This window comes from Pongo pygmaeus, chromosome 9 (assembly GCF_028885625.2).
Source record: "Pongo pygmaeus isolate AG05252 chromosome 9, NHGRI_mPonPyg2-v2.0_pri, whole genome shotgun sequence".
Taxonomy (NCBI): Eukaryota; Metazoa; Chordata; class Mammalia; order Primates; family Hominidae; genus Pongo; species Pongo pygmaeus.
The window spans coordinates 68,813,294-68,834,175 of NC_072382.2; the positions used below are offsets into that span (position 1 = coordinate 68,813,294).

The 20,882-nt window shown below is 46.1% G+C and overlaps 1 protein-coding gene and 1 long non-coding RNA gene across 2 annotated transcripts in view; one reads left to right on the top strand and one right to left on the bottom strand.

Annotated features, from left to right (window-relative positions):
- The window catches only part of LOC134740260 (uncharacterized), an 88,378-nt gene that overhangs the window by 54,880 nt on the left and 12,616 nt on the right, over positions 1-20,882 (top strand). Inside the window, exons 4-7 of the long non-coding RNA XR_010127587.1 lie at positions 1,256-1,419; positions 8,795-8,864; positions 17,481-18,710; positions 18,966-19,078. This is a non-coding gene — a long non-coding RNA (uncharacterized LOC134740260). The remainder of the gene's footprint in view (positions 1-1,255; positions 1,420-8,794; positions 8,865-17,480; positions 18,711-18,965; positions 19,079-20,882) is intronic.
- The window catches only part of SYT9 (synaptotagmin 9), a 221,516-nt gene that overhangs the window by 10,166 nt on the left and 190,468 nt on the right, over positions 1-20,882 (bottom strand). The gene's annotated exons all lie outside the window — the stretch shown is intronic.

Below are 20,882 nucleotides of genomic sequence, written 5' to 3' on the forward strand. Positions count from 1 at the left end.
TGATCATCCCACATAGGTGCTCTAACTGCAGTCCTCCTGAGCTCACTTAATGGCAGCTCTGTCTTTCCATGGTCAACCTTGGAATCATCCTTTACTTCTCTCTGTCATACCCTACAGAAAACCCTATTGGATCTCCCTTCAAAATATACCCAGAATGTAACCATTTCTCACCATGTTCCTTGCTTCTACACTGTCCAAGCCTCTGTTATTGCCATCTAGATTATAGCAGTAGACTCCTAATGGGTATTCTCATGTCCAACCTTGTCCGTATCTAGTCTATTCTCAACACAGCAGCAGAGAGAGCAGTGATAACTTTGGATCATGTCACATCTCTTTTAAAAATTGCCATCTTGGCGAATGAGCCAAAGTACTTTTGAAGCTCTACTGGGTTCAGGTAACCTGAGCTCTGCCCACTGTTACCTTTCTGATCTCATCCCCTACTTCTCTCTCTTTTTTCTCTCCTGCATCCCCTACATTGCTCTCCTCACTATCCTCGTGTGAACCTCCTTAAGGCCTTTGTATTGGTGGTTCCCTTAGCCTGTATTTCTGCATGGCCACAGGGCTTGCTCCCTCATCTCCTTCAAGTGTTTGCTCAAATATTCCAATTGTTTGTGAGCCCTACCATTACCTCCATTAAAATTAACGCCCTGTAAAAAGTAAACAATCTATATCACACTTCTGATCCCCATTACTTGCTCTATTAAATTAAATTAATTAATTAATTAATTTTTTTGAGATGGAGTCTCACTCTTATTGCCCAGGCTGGAGTGCAGTAGCATGATCTCGGCTCACTGCAACCTCTGCCTCCCAGGTTCAAGCGATTCTCCTGCCTCAGCCTTTTGAGTGGCTGGGATTACAGGCGACCGCCACCATGGCCGGCTAATTTTTGTACTTTTAGTAGAGAAGGGGTTTTGCCATGTTGGTCAGTCTGGTCTCGAACTCCTGACCTCAAGTGATCCACCTATCACAGCCTCCCAAAGCGCTGGGATTACAGGTGTGAGCCACCGCACCCGGCCCTATTTTATTTTTCATAGCATTTACCTTCAATATAACATAATACATCTGTGTCTCCCACTAGTCAAATTTCACTAGAGCAAAGATTTTTGACTATTTTGTCCCTAAAAATGTATCTTCAGCACCTATAGTAGGTATTCAATCAATATTTGTTGAACAAATAAATAAATGCTTGAAACCCCCATTTCCTTCTGCAAAGTGATTATTTCAAAGGAGGCTTGATTGATTCTTATTTGAACAGAGTTCTTACAATACAGCAAATGATGCCATACAATGAAGCACCTTGAAAGATTGCTGGGATAAGCTGACAGCATGGCAGCCAAAATAGTGACTCCAGGCTTGCAGGAATTTTGTGCTTTCTGGAGAAAATGGTCATGGGTTTCCCAACCTGCCTTTTAAACTAAGGTAAGTCTCTTATAAAGACCTTTATGAGAACTGTTTGAGGTTTCATGCCACTGCAAATCCATCTGAGATGATGACTGGGACCTTCATTGCCACTGTCTTAATTCTCATGGGCGTTGCCTTGCTCTTTGGCATTCAGAGCTAGCTCTCAGTTACTTTGGTGCATTAATAGAACCACTATGCCATAGATTTGAAAAAAAAATTGACATGTAGAATTTATCTAAGAAATCAGTAAGTAAAACTTGTAAAAATCATTTTACAAGTTGTAAGATAGAAGAAATTGAAATTCTATCCAACAAGAACTTATTCAATGCTGACTTTGTGCCAGGCATTTTGCCAGGTGCTTGTTATACAATGATGAATAACACTTAGGCCCATTCTCAAGGAGCAGTGGGAGGTGCTGGGGATGACACACACACAGATAATATCAAGTGGCACCAAGTGCTATGTCAGGGGCAGGCACAGGGTGCTAGGAGAGGATAGCACAGACGAGAAGCATTTAGCTCATTCCACAGGATCTTCAGAATGCTTCCTGAAGAAGCTGACAGCTGATTAGATGCTAAAAAGACAGGCTGGATCTAGGCAGGAAAAGAAGGGTTGAAATGACAGCACAAGAAAAAGTTAAAGCAGAAGCAAGGGCATGGGGGTGAATAGAAAGCATTGTGTGAACCACCAGCGATTAGGTGTGGCCCCAACATAAAGTATAAGGGGGAGATGGACGCAGGGTCACGGAGGACCTTGAATGCCAAGGTAGGGAACTCGATCTTGATCTTGTTCAGAATGAAGGGCAGTTATTGAAGGATTTTTAAGTGGGAGAATTACACGCTCAGATTTGTACTTTAGTACTTGAAGGAGTGTAGAGGTTGGATTGAAGAGCAAACCGGAGAGTCAGAAAACCAGAATTGAGTGATAGTATGGGATCAGCTGAAGCACCCCTCTTGCCTTGACAGATTTCACTGAGCCTGGCCCTGTAGAATTACTGGTGAGTGAAGATGGGAAGGAGGTCATTGCCTTCAGCACTTGAGAACTCTAGGTGGCTGGTCCCAAAACAGGACAGGGGTGTTTAAATTTAGCATTTCCTGAATAGGGACCAATGGAGCTCTGAAAAAATAAGTCAAAAATATAAATACCAAAGAGATAATGAATGAAGAGTCATATATTTATCACCCACTCTCAACTGACCCTAAACTTTAGTGGACAATAAAATGGACATTAGATCTGTTCACCTGTGAACTTGATTTCAGGATATCACCATTACCACTTATGGAGGGTGGCCATTTTCTGGCTAAAGAGCAAGATCCCAAGGTCCTCTAGCTCTCATTCGCCTGACATGAGGAAGACACTGGAGGGAGGTGTAACCAGCCTGCTGCGTGTGCAGGCAGCTTGCCTCTCTCCTCTGGGTACCTGCACCCACTGTGAGGAGCTGTGTGCAGACTGCACCTTGTTTTAATCCTCTCTTGAGTACTTACACACTGACCAGCCCCCTCCTGCCTCCTGACTATTGCATACTGGAAACTTCTCCATGATCAGAGAGCAAAAGCTCAATTGCCATGTTTAGTAAAAGGTCTGCAATAAGCCCAAATCAACTAAATAGTCAATTCAGTGGGTACTGACAGACCCTACGCCCCAGACCTAAAGAGTCCACGTCAGGAGAGAAGACAGATGTATCCAACTAACTACAAAATAAAAATGAGAGGTGGTAAGTGGTCAATGTATAATCAAATATAATCTAAATACAATCAAACTATTAAGGGAGTACTTCATTCCAAATGGGGCATTGCTCACTAGAAACTTCATGGAGGAGGTGGCACCTAAAATGAACCCTGAGGATTATGTAGGACTTATAGACAGTGGGTGACTTCCTTCTTGGGCACCTGCTGGGATCAGCCCCATCTGACTGGATGGTGATACTTGCTTTAGCAGACATGACCCAAGGAAAGGTCATTTTTTTGCCCAGAATTTACACAGGCCACAAAGAACAGCTGTAGAATGCATAGCCTATTGTGACACCATGAGGGACTAAATATTAACCCCATGAAGTCCTCAAGCAGGGGCCTTCACCCCTTTCCCAGGACCTTCATGCTCTCCTTTCTTTTTCCAATGGTGATTTACAGATGTGTTTTTCTCTATTTGGGAAAAAGTCTCAGAATTAGCTTAAATGGGCCAGGGACAATGGCTCATGTCTAAATCCAAGAACTTTGGGAGGCTGAGGTGGGTGGATCGCTTGGGCCCAGGAGTATAGGACCAGCCTGGGCAACATGGTAAAACCCCATCTCTACAAAAAAAATACAAAAATTAAACAGGCATGGTGGCGGGTGACTGTAGTCCCAGCTACTTGGGAGGCTGAGGTAGGAGAATCGCTTGAGCCCAGGAGGCAGAGGCTGCAGTGAGCCGAGATGGTGCCACTGCACTCCAGCCTGGATGACAGAGCAAGAATCTGTCTCAAAAAAAAAAAAAATTAGCTTAAACATTAGAATTTTGTATGGAATATACACATCTAATAGGTTGAATAGAACTTCATTTTGAAAAGTCAATTAAATATGTGCTAATTTTAGAAAATGTATTGTCTTGCAGCTTGCTTTTTTTTTTTCTCAGTGAAAGAGACAGAAACAAAGGCCCTTAAATGTGTTTGAAAAGAGGATACAAGATAAGAAACTTTCTTTTATCCTTAAAGGTTTAGAGGCTTTTATTGATATGTTATTAATAATATTAACATCTTTGGCACTATTCCAACTATTAGCTTTTCATCTCAAAGATACTCACAATGTCAAAACAAATAAAACCTATTAGCTGAATTCATTTTCTCTCATCTGTGTATCTGCTGTCCTCTATACACTGTGGCTGATAGTAGGCCATGGCATGTATCTCTCAGCCATGCTGTTAGCATTGGGCCTTTGTGTGACTTAGAAACAGAAGCCTCCTCCAGGCAAACTCACCACTTGGTGAGTGGAGAGAAAGCTGACTTCAAGCTGACTTTAACTTCACACATCTCCTCATCCTGGCACCCTAGTGAAGAAACCACCTGCAAAACAGTGTGCTGGGGCGCAGGGGAAACAGCTCTTTGGGGAGGTATCAGGGGCCTTAGGTTATTAAAGGTAATGCCCAGGTCCAATATCAGAATGAGAGGCTGTGTTATTCTGCATAACAATGTAAAATGTGTTCCCCGTAGGCAGTTTCCTATTGGCAGAGATAATTATGATATTAGATGGATGTTTCTTTCCCTGGCTATAGAATTTTTAATTTCGGTTACTTGCATTGTCTTATAATTCACTCGTGTTATCCCCAGCCCTTAGGAAATCTTCATTAAACGCTACAGTCTGGCATTTGCATGGTTTGGGGGAATGGGGAAAGGGACTGTGTCCGTGCTTGGGATAGGATGGCGGGATAGGGCAGGGAGAAGATGGTGGCTGGGAGAAGCAGCTGGAGGCCTCTAAAGATGGCCGTAGAGAAGCCTGGAGTGCAGCGGAGAGCAAAAATGGTAAGCATCATCTGGAATCATGAGATGCAAAAAAGACCATTCCTCAGGCCACTGCAGAGACAAATGGGAGGAGGACATCAACTAAGGGCTAGAGAGAAAGGGTGGGGACTCAGGGTATTTGAGTATTAAAATGAAGGGTGATTCTGGGAGCTGTAGACTTGGACTCTCATCAAGGGCTGGAAATCAGGTAGGTAGCAAGGAAAGGAAAGGAAAGAAAAGTGACTGGGGAGCAGCAATGTCAGAAAAGGGGCAACTCACCTGGACTTAGGGATTGGTGTCCTGCCCTGTGGGGAAGCTGAGCCCTCTTGGCCAGCTGGGAGCCTCTGGCCTGTCAAACCAGAGGAGACTGCAGAGGGTGCCTGCTGAAGGAGACTGGGCTTAAGGCCTCTTCCCTGGTGCTCCTGAGGAGGGCGAGTGAGATCCGAACTTAGGGGCCATGCCCTCTGTGCCCTGGCCTGACTCCCTTTTGGCCTCCTCTCCTACAACTCTACCTCTCGTTTCTCATGGTCCTGGCCACACCTGCCTCCTCTCTACTTCCAGACAGGCCACCCTGGTCCTTGCTCCAGAGCTGCGTGCTGGCCATCTGCTCTGTGATGGAAATGCACTTCTCAGGACTTTGCTTGGCTGTCTGCTTCTGGTCAGTCAGGGAAAGTGTCATTTTCTCAGGGCCTTCCCCAGCCACCCAGCACAAAGGAGTGCCCCATCACTGCTGTCACATCTTGCTGTTGTATTTGCATCCTCCAGCTTGTGATTACCTATTTTCTGTTCAACTGTATGCAATTTGCCTGTCTCCTTCCACCAGAATGCAACCTCCACAGTGCAGGGGTCCCCACTCACTGCCTTGCTCAACACCTTATTCCCAGTGTTGGGAATAGCATGTGGCATATGGTGGGGCTCAGTAAACACTGGCTGAATGAATGTGTGCGTGCTAGAGACCAGGACAACTGAAGATGGTCATGGGAACTGTTGATAGATAAGCTAATGGCTGGCTCCTAGGGGTTACAGGAACACTTTGGAGTATCTTCCCAGCTTGTACTGACAGTACCCACTCCTCCCCATAGTGGGCACGCCACAATGCCTGGCTAATTTTTGTTATATTTGTAAAGACGGAGGTCTCAGTATGTCTCCCCGGCTGGTCTAGAACTCCTGAGCTCAAGCAATCCATCCGCCTTAGCCACCCAAAGTGCTGGGATTACAGGCATGAGCCACAGTGCCTGGCCTCATTTTATTCTTTAAAGGAGTTTCAGGGCCGGGCGCGGTGGCTTACACCTTTAATCCCAGCACTTTGGGAGGCCGAGGCAGGGGGATCACCTCAGGTTGGGAGTTCAGGAGCAGCCTGACCAACATGAAGAAACCCTGTCTCTACTAAAAATACAAAATTAGTCGGGCGTGGTGGTGCATGACTGTAATCCCAGCTACTCGGGAGGCTGAGGCAGGAGAATTGTTTGAACCCAGGAGGCGGAGGTTGTGGTGAGCTGAGATCACATCATTGCACTCCAGCCTATACAACAAGAGCAAAACTTTGTCTCATAAAAAGGAGTTTGAGTTAGGTTTTCTGTTCCTAGAAACCCAAAGCATTCTACTTGACTCAGGGTATGATAATTGTCCCATTCAAAGCTCTCTGGGCAACTGGCTCCATTGCTATCTTGCATGGAATTTATGGTCTGCTCTAGGGACCAGTCTCTCTGAAAGGAGTATGGGTAAGGCAAAAATAAAAACCAAAGCACTCTGGAAGGCAAGGGGACGTTCAGAGCTATCCTAATGGACAGACCAGGAGCAACATGTGGAAGCCCCAGTGAGATCATTTTGACTGTGTAGAAGCAAAACTTTGTCAAAAATTAGAACTTCTTCAGAGCAGCCTCTCAAGACATTGCACAAGAGGATGGGAGAAGATTGCCTTTGAAATGGGCCCAACTTACATACCTACACCTCTGTGGGAAAGAAGCAGTGGATAGAGTCAGAGAGCAGCTTTTCTGAGTGAGGAGAACTGCAAGGAACAGAATCAGGAGTGAGAAGGCCTCTGGGAGCCAGGACATTCTTATCTAATACTTGAGGCCAATGTGGCAACAAGCAGAAGTGCTTATGAGTAGATTTGCTAGATGTTAATTACTTAAGATTATTATACTTTTGATTTATTTCACATTTGAATTTGATTTCTTTCATTTTTTGTTTCCTCTGTGTGTGTGTGTGTGTGTGTGTGTGTGTGTGTGTGTGTGTGTGTGTGTGTTTTAAATATAAACCTGTGATGCTGTCAGTTCTATCTTACTTAGTGACCCTTGATTGCTCATTCACATTTTAAAATTAACAACTGGGTATTTTGTGTATTTTTTCTCTGCTTTTGTGTGTGCAGACTAATTTTCTAGCTATCTCTTTCTCTAGAGTTGGGATCCAACCAGCAGCAATGTCAGATTTGTTGTTGTTGGTCATGAGGTGCATGCTAGTCCCTTGCAAGAAACAGTTTCGGGCACAGCTGGATCCAGAGGTTCAGACAGTGTCATCAGGACTCATTATCACCTTCTCTACTTCTCAAGTATGCTTTCTTTTGTTTCACTCCATCCTGGAGTGCACTCTATTATTCTGATGGTGAGATAGCAGCCAACAACTCCACATTTGCATCCTCACAGCTTCAATTCCAGTGGAAAGGTGTGACTTTTCCTGATAGTTCCAACAAAATTCCTGGGCCTAAATTGGGTCACACACTCACCCTGAACCAATCCCTGAATGTGATGATTGGGCTTAAGCCTGGGGAGATGCAAAGACGTTCCTGGAACTGAGGATGTGGATACCTCTACCCAAACCACATGGTTACAGGGGGAAGAGGGGTGAGTCCTCAAAGGAAAATGTGGTTCTTTTATCTGAAGAGGAGAAGAAAAGCTGCATAAGCAAAGTCATACATTTTCACTTCAGGCCTTTTCAAGCTAAGATAGTGAGGGAAATTATGTTCTGCTTTGGGGGAATAAAATCTTTGCAAATACAAAATTCAGTCTTAACAGAATGCAACATTTAAAAACACATCTGTGGGAAAACCACACAGAACATAGCATGCCTTCTAAAGTAAAAAAGAATATTCCATTAGCTTTCAGAGTTTAAAAAACAAAGGGCTTTCTGTTAATAAATTTTACTGCATATTATTCAGTGCATGTCCTATGTCCTACTGGGTTTAGAAATTATGGTTATTTTGAAGCATTTGATTAGGTAGGGAGGAAACATCAGAAGCAAAACAACTGAAAGTACATTAGCAAAAAAACCTACATCACAAATCATTTGGGAATGTGAAGTCATAAAGGATGATGAATCGGTGCCAGCAGGATGGAAACAAAAGAATTTTCTTAAAAATTCTAAGGCATTGTTCTAGTTTTAATTGTTCAGTGAGCTGAATAATAACAGCTGAGAAGGAAAAGTCTTTTAAAACCAGCATTACTGTGTGATCCCGACACTGACCATGTCAGAAACTGGTTGTGCTCTGAATGGTATAGCTGTGTCTTCAAAGCGGCTTGCCCAGCACAGATGTGAGGTTGAGAGGTTTGCTGACATGTGTCGGCAGGTGTAAAACTTTTTCCACGGAGAGGGCAAGAGAAGGAAAAGAAGAGTTAAACTGGAACTCCAGTAGGTTGTGAGATTCATCTTGATAAAATAATGAAGAGAGAAAGCCTTTCCTAACAGGTGGAGGGAAGTAAGTCCACATTTGGACCCGAATAAGCTTGGTAGCTATGCCCAACAAGCACTGAGATGGAGGAACACTGTGAGTTTAAATCTGTATTTTGTCAGCTTTTCTTACAATAACAACCCCAAATCTTAGTTGCTTATAACGATACACACTAATTTCTTGCTGATGAGTTTGTGGTTGACTGCCGCTCTGCCAGACAGGTAGAAATCTCCTTCTGCATCTTCTTGTTCCAGGACCAAGCTGAAGAAGCCCCTGTTTTCCAGGGCATGTTATTCCCATGACAGATGCTAAAAGTTCAAAGGGGTGAGTAGAAACATGTGGAACTGGCATGTTGTCATCCATTCATATTCTATTGATTGAAGCAAATCACAGGCCCGAGTCCTAAGTCATTAGAGTCAAGATCCTGACAAGAGTGTGGTGGGGCATATAACAATGAAGAAATAATACCATCTACCTTAATCTGATAGCTCGGCCAGTTATTTGTCTCATGATGTTGGATACATTAGTTAAGCCTCAGTTTCTTTTATCTGGGGAGACAAAACTGTTTACTTCACAGGGTGAGAGTTAAACTGGGGATGCCTGTACAGCCCTGAGCACAGTGGTCTGGATAGAGTAGAAAATGTAACATTGGCTTATTATTCATTGGAGGGATCATATTACAGGCAAAGCACGCCTGCTTGGGAGGAGGGTAATGACTGGCATCGGGGAGAAGGCAGACAGGAGTTGAGAAGTTAGCTGGGCACAGGGGAGGGAGTGGTAGTTGGGCAGGCAGGAGAGGGTTTAAGGTGGTGGGAAGGGCAGGGGCCCACCAGACCCAATGCTCACAAACACTGAGGAATGGACGAATAAATGGGTACATGAGGAAAGACAGTTCAGGCCCTCTCTCAAACAACTCTAGGAGAACAGCTGGTCTGAGGATGGCTGTGGCTTTATTTTCTAGGATAGCCTGGTCACCTTGCTTCCTGTGGGTGAAGCACTTTGCCCCTTGAGATCAAACCTGGCAGTCTGTGCTTTCCACACCCCCAGTCCAGTCGCCTCTCTTGTCCCTACTGTCATCATATCCTGCCCTGTACTTCCCCTTCTCCAAACCACTCCCCCACTTCCACTGTCTCCAGCCCTCCTCTGGTGCTCCACACCTACCTCCCCTACATCCTTAATCCTTCATGTAAACTTTCTATCCACTTTCTCACTTCAACTGAATCCTGGTTCTCTTTTGAAGTCACAACACTTTCCTTGTAGCACTCTCAAGAGGCCACTTAGTCCCTCACATTCCATGCATCTATGCACCTCAGGGTGGCCTGGCAAGGTTGTTGCTTTTGTTCCTTTTTTTTTTTTTTTTTGAGATGGAGTCTCACTCTGTTGCCCAGGCTGGCTCACTGCAACTGTTGCCTCCTGGGTTCAAGCGATTCTCATGCCTCAGCCTCCTGAGTAGCTGGGATTATAGGCATCCACCCTCACGCCCGGTTAATTTTTGTATTTTTAGTAGAGACAGGGTTTTGCCATGTTGTCTAGGCTCGTCTCGAACTCCTGATTTCAAGTGATCCGCCCACCTTGGCCTCCCAAAGTGCTGGGATTACAGGTATGAGCCACCGTGCCTGACCTCTTTTGCTCCTTGATGCCTTTGCTCCTCCACTTTCTTATAACCCTCTGAGTCTTGGCTTCTCCTCCCTGGTTCCATCAGTAACACCCTTGGCCACCCTCCTTCATTCTGTGAAGACTAAGCCCCTGCTGCTCCCAGTTTTCCTTTCCACCTCAAGCCCTGAATCTGCCCCACCCCAGTCAACCAGGCCTGGCAGCCTTCTCATCCTTAGTGATGACCCATCCACTGTGAAGCCACGACTGAAAAGAGGGGTTCAGGTCTCTGGGGAAGCTGTAGAGACCCTGCCCCTCACTCATTGGGCCTGCTAAAGAATTACGTTTGAAGGTCTATGAAAAGTGAGCTATTTTGAGATCATTCTTTTTGCTCTGTAGAGCAGGTTTTGCCACTTTTTCAAACTATTTCAATATGTCTGGAAAACAGAACCACACACCACACAACATTGGAGATGCAGGGGGCACAGTTGCCATTTTCAGCATAGATTGATGTGCATAATCGCAGCATGAAATTGCAATCAATAAAGCACAGTCATCTTACTAAAGCGGCACACTCATCTTACTAAAGCGGCACACTCACAGCAGATGCTGTCTTCCTTGGAACAGGAGGTGTGTGCTGTTACCCTATTCCGCCTTGAGACGAGCCGCAGCAGGGATTTGGAGGCCTGAATGGAGAAGATGTGCATGAGGCGTCTGTGTCCACACTGCTTTTAGCAGGCGCCATCAAAGGCAACGATGTTTTCCCCAAGTCTCAAGTCAGATCCCTGCACCTGAGTATGGCGCCCTCTCACTGTAAAGGCTACATTCAGAATAAATCCCAGATAGAACCAGATGGCTCTGAAGCCCTTCGGAGAGAAGGCCTCCCCATTTCTCCTCAGTTTCACAAAGTCACTAGATTGTCTCAACAATATTTGGGATATTTGTGAAATATCCCAAAGTTCACAGGACCCCGAGCCCCGTGGTTATTCTCTCCTTGCAGACTGTCAAGGCTTTGCTTAAAGCCCCTACAGAGAGGTAGAGCTCATGCTGTTAGGCAAAACATGAGATGCTGTCGGTGAGGGTGTTTTTCATTCAGCTTTTTAGAGTGTAGACATTTGAACGTGCAATCTTCTGAAACCATACAATGACTGTCAATGAAGGATCCCTAATTTGTGAGTCAGGAAGGAGTTTGCACACTTCATGCTGAGCAAATGAGAAGCTGAGCCCACCCTCTTGCTCTCATTCAGCCAACACTGGGCACCTAGTCCTATGCTGGGGCCTACACAATAGTCTCAGGATTCAGAGGTGAATGAGATACAGTATCTGTTCTCAGGGAACTCATAGTTTATTCAGGAAAGCCAACACAAAATTACAAAATAGCATTATGGGAACTATCACAAAGATATATATACAGAGAAAAGGCTATCTGTATGGCCTCAGGATTCAGAGATGAGTGAGATACAGTATCTGTTCTCAGGGAACTCATAGTTTATTCAGTAAAACCAACACAAAATTACAAAATAGGATTGTGGGAGCTATCACAAAGATATATATACAGAGAAAAGGTTATCTGTATGTTGAATTCGAAGGAAGTGAATGTTTGTGAGGGAGCTTTGCATAGCTATCGCAGACAAAGAGAACAGCACCCGCAAAAGCAAAGTGGCACCACAGAGCAGTGTTGCCAGGGTACTAGAAGTGACCTGTGTGCTGGGGCCAGGGCATAAAATGTTCAAAGGCAGTGATGGGCTGTGCCTCCAGATAGAGAGGGGCCAGGTTGTGAAGGCCTCTGTGTGCCCTCTAAGGAACTTGGGTTCTAACCTATAAAAGGAAGCCACGGAGAGCCAGAAAGACGGAGAATTGGGGTGAGGTACCAGGGTGAGTTGTGAAGGGGGCAGGGAGTTCCCTGAGGTATTCACTATGGCACAGGAAGGTGGCCACATCTGTCCCTGCTCAGAGAATCAGTGATATGAGGGCAAGATTGATCAGACCCCGAATCAGGCAGTTCCAGAACATTGGAAAGCCTTAGTGGTCCATCAGACAGAGTGACCTCACCAGCTCTGCAGACACACACACCTCCATGTTGCCAAATCACAAGCAAAAGGGCACCAGGATGTATGCCCCTGGGCCCTGAGGTGGACAGCCCTGGCGATGCTGATGTGTCCCATGCTTCTCTCCCAAGCTCCCCTCAGGGATTGGGTCCTCACTGCCCAGTGGATCATTCATGATTCAGCAGTGATTGCAGGAGGCCTGCGGAGCTGACCAGGGACCAAAGTGGACTCACAGACAGAAAGGCAGGGCAGGAACGACCTACCCACTTTCTCCAGGAAGAGGGGAGGAGAAGCAAGGAGAAATGAGGGTACTGGTCTTCCGCCTCTGGAGAGGGAGCTTGTGGGCATCCCCTCCTGCTTCCCCTTGAGGGAATAAAGGCAGAGGGGCTGGGGGGGATGGCCAGGGAGGGCGTTTTCTTCCCTTGCTCTGGGAAGCGCTAGGATCTAGGTTCCTAAAAGACCATCCTGTGGTACCTGTGGTACCACATGCTAATGTTTGGGATCAGGAAGTTGTCATGTTGTCACTGGCTCTGGAGATCACTGGACAGGAGGACCAGCCCAAGAGTAAGCCCTCCTGAGAGTTCTCAAAGCAGGAGAATCAGTGTTTCTGGCCAAGACTCCATAAACCTCATGAAGCCTGGTTTCTCCTTTAATAATAATGATACTAATAATAGCTAATATTCATTGAGCAAACATTAGGTACTAGGCACTCTTGTAAGTGTTCTGCATTTATTAACTTATTTAATTCTTACAACTCTCAGAGGAGGTTAAAAATTAATCTTCACTGTATAGTCCTTCCAATGATAACCATGATTATCCTTGAACATAGAGACTTGATATTCCAGCTCCATGATTTCAGCAGTTGGGAGCTTTTCATTTCCCAACTTTTCATTGCCCTTGGCTCGGTGATAGGCACAACTATAAGGTCAAGTGGGTGTTTTCCAGGCAAGTCTGCCACGTGGACTTGATGCTGTGTCTGGGGCTAGTTCCCAGCTTGGGGCTCCCACATAGAGGTGGCTTATGCCAGGGCAAAAGCCAGCCTTGTGACCAATTCTATGCCAGCTACAAGAGTTAGGCTTTTTAGTAACTTCAGCACAGGAGCCATGTACTGTGCGCAGTAGGGTAGGATTGTCTGAGCCCAAACACTGGCCAGAGGACTAGTGCAGCCATCTAGAAGAGTCAGCTCACAAAGAGAAGACTTCCCCAGGGCCCCACTGTATAGACAGTGCCTCTGGGATTCCAGTGTTAGGCATAGTCTGAAGAGCATTCAGCCCAAGACTCCTGTCTATCAGAAAAATTGCCTCCCTGGCTGAAAGAGGCCAGGAAGCAGTTGCATCCCTGTGGGCTATCTTCCCAGATGCTGCTTTGTGTGGTGTAGAAAAAAACAAAAAGTGACTTAGGTCAGAAACTTGAGGCATGACTATGTCCCACTGTCAGCCAGTGAAAGCCCATGAGACAGAGAGAAAAGGGTGGTTGGAAGTGTAGGAGGAGAGCAGGCATATTCAGGGGGCCAGCAGTGCAGCAAGGTTTTTGGAGAAGCACCAGGCTGGAGCCATGAGAGGGCAGGGTCAGGGAGGAGGGGTACAGAGGGGGACTGCAGTCAGGGGCTCCCAGGGGACCATCCCTAAGGGAAGTCAAGGTCAGAGAGAGCAGAGAGCGGCCGTGGAGTCCAAGGCTAGACAGCGAAGCCCAGAGGCAGCCCCAGCCCATGCCACACGTGCTTTCAGAGGCCCTAGTTCCCGCTGAAGCACATTTTTGGACATTTGATTTCTCCCTTCTGCTTCTCTCCTTTTCTTGTACATACATGTATGTTGAATAATATCAATTATCAAAGTTTACCTAGCATCCATGAAGTTCCAGATGCTGTGTTAAACATGTTACATTCATTATTTCATTTAAGTCTCACACAGCTCTGTGGGGTAGGATCTATTGTTGTGTTGCTAAAGAGTAGAATAACCTGAGGTTCAGAGGAATTTAGAAACTTGCTGAAGGACACACAACTCAAAAATGGCAAAGCCAGAATGTGAAGCCAGCTCCAGCACTCATGCTTTTAAATACCACACTCTCTCCTGGGTTCCCAAAGTGAAAAGACCCCATCCCGACTTTGATAAGTGGATGACAGCCCAGGGCCCTAGCAGAATCCCAGCAGGGGAAGACTCTCCTGGAAGCTCCTTGGCAAAACAAGCCACCCTCTTGTCTGTCTCCAGCCACTGACCTCTAAGTCCCAGTGCTAATCCTGCTTTGGAAAATCACAAACTCCATGGGAGATCAAAGGCAAAGTCCCATCTCCCGCCTATCAATCCATTCCTGCTTGGCCCTTTATGTGGTGCAGGCCCCCAGGGAGGCAGCAACCACAAGCCAGGAGATACTCTCGGCTCTGCTTTCATAGAGAAAACCTCCATTGGCTATGGAAATTGGGCAATTTTTCACTTAAAACCATCTGAAAACAAACTTCAGTGCCTTCAAAATTATATATTCACAGAACATTTCTAGACTCTGGAATAGGATTAGATGGTAATGATTTAATTGATGGTTAAGTGTGTAGATAAAATGAATATGCTGAATTCTTTCCGTAATTATCTCTCCAAGGAGCCCCAGCAGCTGTAATTACTGTCTGAGGCCAAAATTACAAACCAGCTGTAGTTTTAAGCAAAATACATTGCAGCCTCCACTGGATCGTTGAGGAAAAGTCGGTCACTACCAGCACAGAGGCCCACTAGGATCCATCAAAAAGGGAGCACAGCCCTTGAAGAAGTTCATTCCCAAACCTCAGGGAATATGTTCTCACAGCATTGTTCTACATCCCGGTGCCTCACTGTCACTGTACGCTGCTCTCTCCTTGCAGCTGGAAACTCTTCTTCCCCCCCCAGGAAGATTTCTCAGACCCGTCACTTCATACTGATCTCTCACCCTGAGGATCAGAAAGCAGGCTGAGAAAAAAAGAGGCACTATTAAATCTCAGCCCAGGGAGGATGGGGGAGCCCTTGCTGGCCTGCAGGTAGACTGGCGGTCTCACTACAACTCAGAGTCTGTACCCTTTTTGTAGCCAATAGGCCAAATTAGGTTCTAAATCTACTTCTGGCTATAGTAAACTGGAATGGCTGCTTCCACTGATCAAATGAATCCAATCATGACCAAATTCTCTATAGAAGCTAAGCTCCTGCCTGAATAGTTATGCAAAATCCATGCATTCATTCAACAACCATCACAGAATTATGGAGTACCTCCTATGTGCCAGGTACTATGTGAAGGATTGGGTATACAATGACAAAGCAGATATGGCTCCTGCACTATTGGACTCTGGCTCTTGAATTATCCTTCACTTGACTTGGAACCTGCCAACAGTCCTGTCTGGGACACTAGGATCTGCATCTGGAGATGAAGTGGTGAGTAGAAGAGAGTTTCAGGATGAAGTGGGCATGCTGCAGGTGAAGAACGGAGCACATGAGCTGCTGATTTCAGCTGAGCTGGCTGGAGACACTGGCCTTGACTCCCAGGAGCCTTGTCTGCTCTGCAGCCTCTTTCATGCATTCAGCACTTCCTGAGGTGCCTACTGTGTGCACAGGCTGTGCCCTCTGTGGTTCACTCCTTCTGCCCCTGAAAACATGGACCCCATGCCCTATCCCTGCTGTGTGGAGCTCTTGTTAGGTATGACTAAGACAGAACACAGTACCAGGTAACACCGTAACTGTTATTAAACAATCTCTCTAATTATTTTTTTATGTCTATTTCCTCAGCCAGATTGTAAATTCTGTGGGGGATGGGACCAGCATTTCCCCATTATACCTCCAGTGCCAGGTAGGGTGCTTTGCACTTGCTCAGAAATACTCGGTTTAAAATAAATTCTCCAACTCCACTTCCAAAGGGGCGGCCGGGGGATTCCTTTTCAGGTGAAGGTGTTAGGCAGTCGGGTCTGCAGAACAATGAGCAAATCTCGACTTCCACAAGGGCACACCAGAATCCACTCATTCCCATTCAAAGAGTCCTCTCTCTCATTCTCATTCCTTCTTTCATTCTCATTCTCATTCATTCATTCTCTCTCTCTCTTTCTCCTTTTCCTCACTAGACTGTGTACTCCTGGAAGGCAGGCACCATGTATTTTTATCACTGAATCCTCAGTGTCTGGACATCGCGTGGTACAGAGGGCCCCTAAATAAGTTTTTTTTGAATGGATGTATCAATGAACCCATCAGAGTCCTGAAGAGTTACCTGCAGTGATGTCAATGGCCAGGGGAGGGCAGCAAAGGGCAGCAGAGCTGATGGCAGAGGCCCTAGGAAAGGCCTACTGCTCTTTGGGAGACAGATGCTTGGCATTGGGTCAAGGAACCATTACCCATGTGAATATCTGGAGACATCGAGAGCCCCAGGACTGGAGAAAACGGCTGACAGGAATCCAGAGAAGCCAAGTGTCATAAAGGAGGGGGACCAATTTGAGTGGGGAGCTGCAGAAGTGGGTGCCCAGTGCTGGGGGTGAAGGTGTGTGGAGAGAGGAGCTGAAATCCCGATTCCCAGCAAGATAGTCTAGAGTCACAGTGTTGGCAGCACGAGTCCGGTGCTGAGCTCTCTGGGATTCCAAACATGCCTGAAGGGCTTTGACTCTCTGGTTCTTGAAATGACAAGTGTTCCGAAAGACAGGTCCGACACTATCCTCCACCCTGGTTTGCACTGCAGAAGAGTGGGAGGAGAGAGCCAAGAGTAGACCACAGCTGTGTGTGTGTGGAGACGTGTTCTCCAGCCCCTCTTCAAGTCGCACCACAGGGGTGGGAAATGGCAGCTTTGGGTCTGTAAAGGAAAAGCTCCTCCCCTCAGCCATTTTCACTGAGAGCAGAGCGTTGATGGCATGTGTAGAGACATGGCAGGGGGCGGTGGGGTTGCTGGGACCATCTCTTATCTGGAGAGTTTCTCAGTGGGCGCTACTGGTCTGGCAAGCTTTGAGATTCAGATTTGGTTTGCTGCCCTGTGGTGCCTGTGCTGGCTTGAGCTTTTTGGAATAGGCTACAAAATGGTTTGCTTCCAGGAGGTGGATAATGGAGTGCAGAGCTGTCATGAGAAGAAATAGGGTGCCTGTGGGGGAGAGTCATAGCTGGAAGGCTGGCTGGGTATTGCCAGGGGAGAAGGGGATGGTGTTTTTCTTGGTGTCCCAGAAGATGGGATCCATCTCCAGGGCTGAACCTGTTTGGCCCACACAGTCCCATTCCTTTTGCCAGTGACTGCTTCAAAAATTGGCATACTCCTGGCCATGATGTGTAAGGAGCCAGTTTGCTGGGCACTTGAATAATTTTTTCCTTGCTCTTAACAGAGAGCTACAAGAAGTACATTTTCCTGTGGATACTTTCATATCTGGATGCAATGCCTAGACCTGCATCCATCTTGCGACCAACCTGAAGATGAATCGAAAGGAAGGAAGGATGGCCCAATACCCTGGGAAGAACTGGTGTTCCTGATCCCATCATTAACCACAGAATCTACAATCCCTGAACCCCCCATCCTTAACCATGGAATCTACAATCCTAGCTCTAGACCCTTTGTCCAGAAGCTACAGTTTCTTTGTTCAATCTAGTTTGTGTCAGGATTTCTGTTCATTACATCAAAAGTATTCTAATACTTGTAGCAAAGCAACTGGAGAAGTTTTCACTTCGTCTTTAACCAAAGAAGACTTCCAGGAAACATCTCCTCAGTGGGTTTCTCCCTCACCACTGGATTTTTGTCTCTGTACTAGTGCTTTGATTTGTTTTAGGAGTCTCACCTCTCCACCTGTCATATTCCCCTGGCAGGCTCATTTCTGCTAATTCCCACAATATGCTTCTCAATGAGCTTTCAACCTTAGGTACACAGCTCTTCAGGCATGTATAGCACATTAATCTGTCTGCTTCTAAGTGGTCTGTTGACATGTTTGGGTGCCAGTTATACCTACAAGGCTGTGGTCATTGTCCTGGCTTATTCTGTTTGTTCTCTCTGCAAGATACATGAGGACACCCAAGGCCATGGCCATCACTTACATCTAAGATTCAATCTTATCTCCTGTGAATCACTGGAAACCTCCTGTCCTGGAACCCTTTTTTCCCACATCCCACTGGATGTCATTCATAGCAACTGGTCTTGTGAGTTGTCTGTTTTATTGTGTTGTCTTACTCTTCCTCCCGGTATCAGTTTTTAAATCCTCTTGATGAGATCAGCTGATCAATCGCTAAGAAACATAGTCCCCCATGTCTTTGTAAGATTCTCTGCACTCATGGCTAGAATGATTTATTCTCGTATCTTAAGCTGTGTTTCAGAACCTCATTCTAAATATCAACCTATTCTTATAAATCCACTACTGATCATCTTTAGATATTCTTCAGTCTTCCAGAGTTCCAAAGGGCAGTAGGAAGAAGCAATGAAAATACCACCTGTATTCTCACATCTTTGATTTTTCCACTCAAAAAATACCACCATGTTCACTCCTGGCGGAACGTTTATGTCCATGAGAAGCAGTGGCTGTGAAGAGTTTTGGCAGACTCTTTATTGCGCCTTACTCAACACTGGGAAGGTATCTTGCCATCAGACCTTTTGGGTCTCCATGAAACTTTTTATACCCCCTCTAGGAAAAGTCACTAACTGTGATCTTTCTGAGCTTCTAAACGCAGCATTTTTTTTTACACTTAAGTGAGCGGGGGTCCTCCTCATTTGTGCTTCTCTTCCTGTAAGGGTGACTTCCTCCCAGTAGGATGAATCTCATGCCTATTTGTGTTATTTTGCTAATTCCAGCCTCTTTTCTACTCAGGGGGGTTCCAACTCTTTTCAGGTCTCATCTTCAGCACTTCTAAACTGTGGGAAACTATGTGAAAACAAATGGAGTGGCCAAACACACCATTCATCACTGTGCTTCTGGACAGCTGCAAGTCCATACATGTTCCGGTGAGTCTTCAAGTTGTACGGGAACAGAGGCTGACTCAAGGTAGTTCAATGAGAGTCTACATGGGAGTGCTTATGGTGTTCTGTAATAAAGTACTCATGGAACAATAATAGAAATGGATTCTTAGAGAAGCCCAAGAGAAGGAACTATGATTGCCTCATTTCCCTGACATTTCTAAGTTTGGTGGTGTAATCTAATCGACCCAACCCACCTTGGGGTGCCAGGCCATGTCATAAGTCACTGGACAGCTCATAAACAGGTTTCTGGGAGCATGTCCCCATCTTGATCCAATCACATGTGGCCAGGACATTTTACAAACCATGGTTGTTAGGGCTGCTTGTTCAACAGATATTAGGGGTGAAGTTGTACATGTATGCAGGGGAGGCTGAGATGGTAGGCACCGTGAATAACATGTTCCAGGGTGGGCTCTGCCTCTTGTCTGCTCTGTGACATACCCCTGCTTCCTTGTCCTGACCTCTCATTTGCTAAAGTCTGATTTCCAGCTTTGAAGTCTCTGCTCAATCTCTCCAGCCTTCTGCTCATGTCCACCTCCTACCTTGCAGCCTGTCTTTTGACTTGATGTTGCTTGACTGCAATTCCTGTGACTTGGCCTTGGGGTCCACTCCCATGAAATGCTTCTCTGGCAGCCTTGGCAGATGTGTCCCAGTGTTCCTGAGTTCCAGTGTTCCTGGCTGTGTCCTTGCACCAGAGCAGGCTGCTTGAGATTAGACATGCTCCTCCCTTCTATCAGTCCACCTTGGCTCTGACACTGACTTTCCTCAGCCTCCTTTTCTTTGTCTGCTGGAGCACAGCAAAGTTTCCCAGAAGGTTTAAATTTACATTCTTGGCCAAGGTCTTACACCATCATGACACTGAAGCAGATAGAGTGACTTCCTTCTCTTCTAAGCTGTGTGCATGCCTCCATGTCACTACTAGTTTGTATAATTCCAGTTTCTATAATTTCTTCCATTCTTTCCTGAAACTTTGTCCTTTCTGTTAAAGTAGGTTTTTAGGGATATTTTTCAGGTTGGTTCATCCCTCTGAATGTCTTGGGTTTGTCTGATTGAAGCCAAATGGACGCAGTGAGTGTTTCTGAGTGGTGGAAGGTGGCTCTTGCATCACCTTTGGGTCCTTTAGAGCTTTAGAGTAAATGCTCAAAGACTGCCCACAGCTGGACTTGCTGGCTGTGAATTAGATCTGGGAGGAGAGGACTTAGCAGGAAAAAGCTTCTGTATCTAATGCTAAAATCAGAGATGAAGTCTGAACAGAAGTGGGACATCCAAGAGTCAGGGGCGGGATGTAGGAGGTGCATGGGATGACAGGGGCGGGGCTCTGATCTGAGAAGGGCAGTTTCAGTGTGCACAGCAGAGCATTGGGGAGGGGATGTGTTGTTCCATACAAGCTGATGGAAGTTGATAGAAGAATAGGAACAAGGCTTGGATGGTGGCAAAAGACCTACCTGCACCAATGTGAAAAAAGGGGCCCTTTCAAGGCTGAGCCAGGTTGGAAGAGGGCAGAGTTGCTTCCAGGACACCAGAGAGTGCAGCAAGTATGCAGAGAAAACCTGGGCACCAAGAGACCTGGGAGAGAGGAGGCAGATGGGTGGGCCAAAGTTCTGGTAGTTGTGAAAGGTGATAGAAGGCACTGCATTAATGCTGGGTCCTCTGCACTTGTACTAAGAGCAGCACATGGATGCTTCCGAATCCTGCCCATGGAGTAACATTTGCTTCCATATGCCACAAAGATGAGATGGGGCCCTGATGTGCCTGTTACAGGAGGGCAGAGCATTCTGTGTGCTCTGTGAGA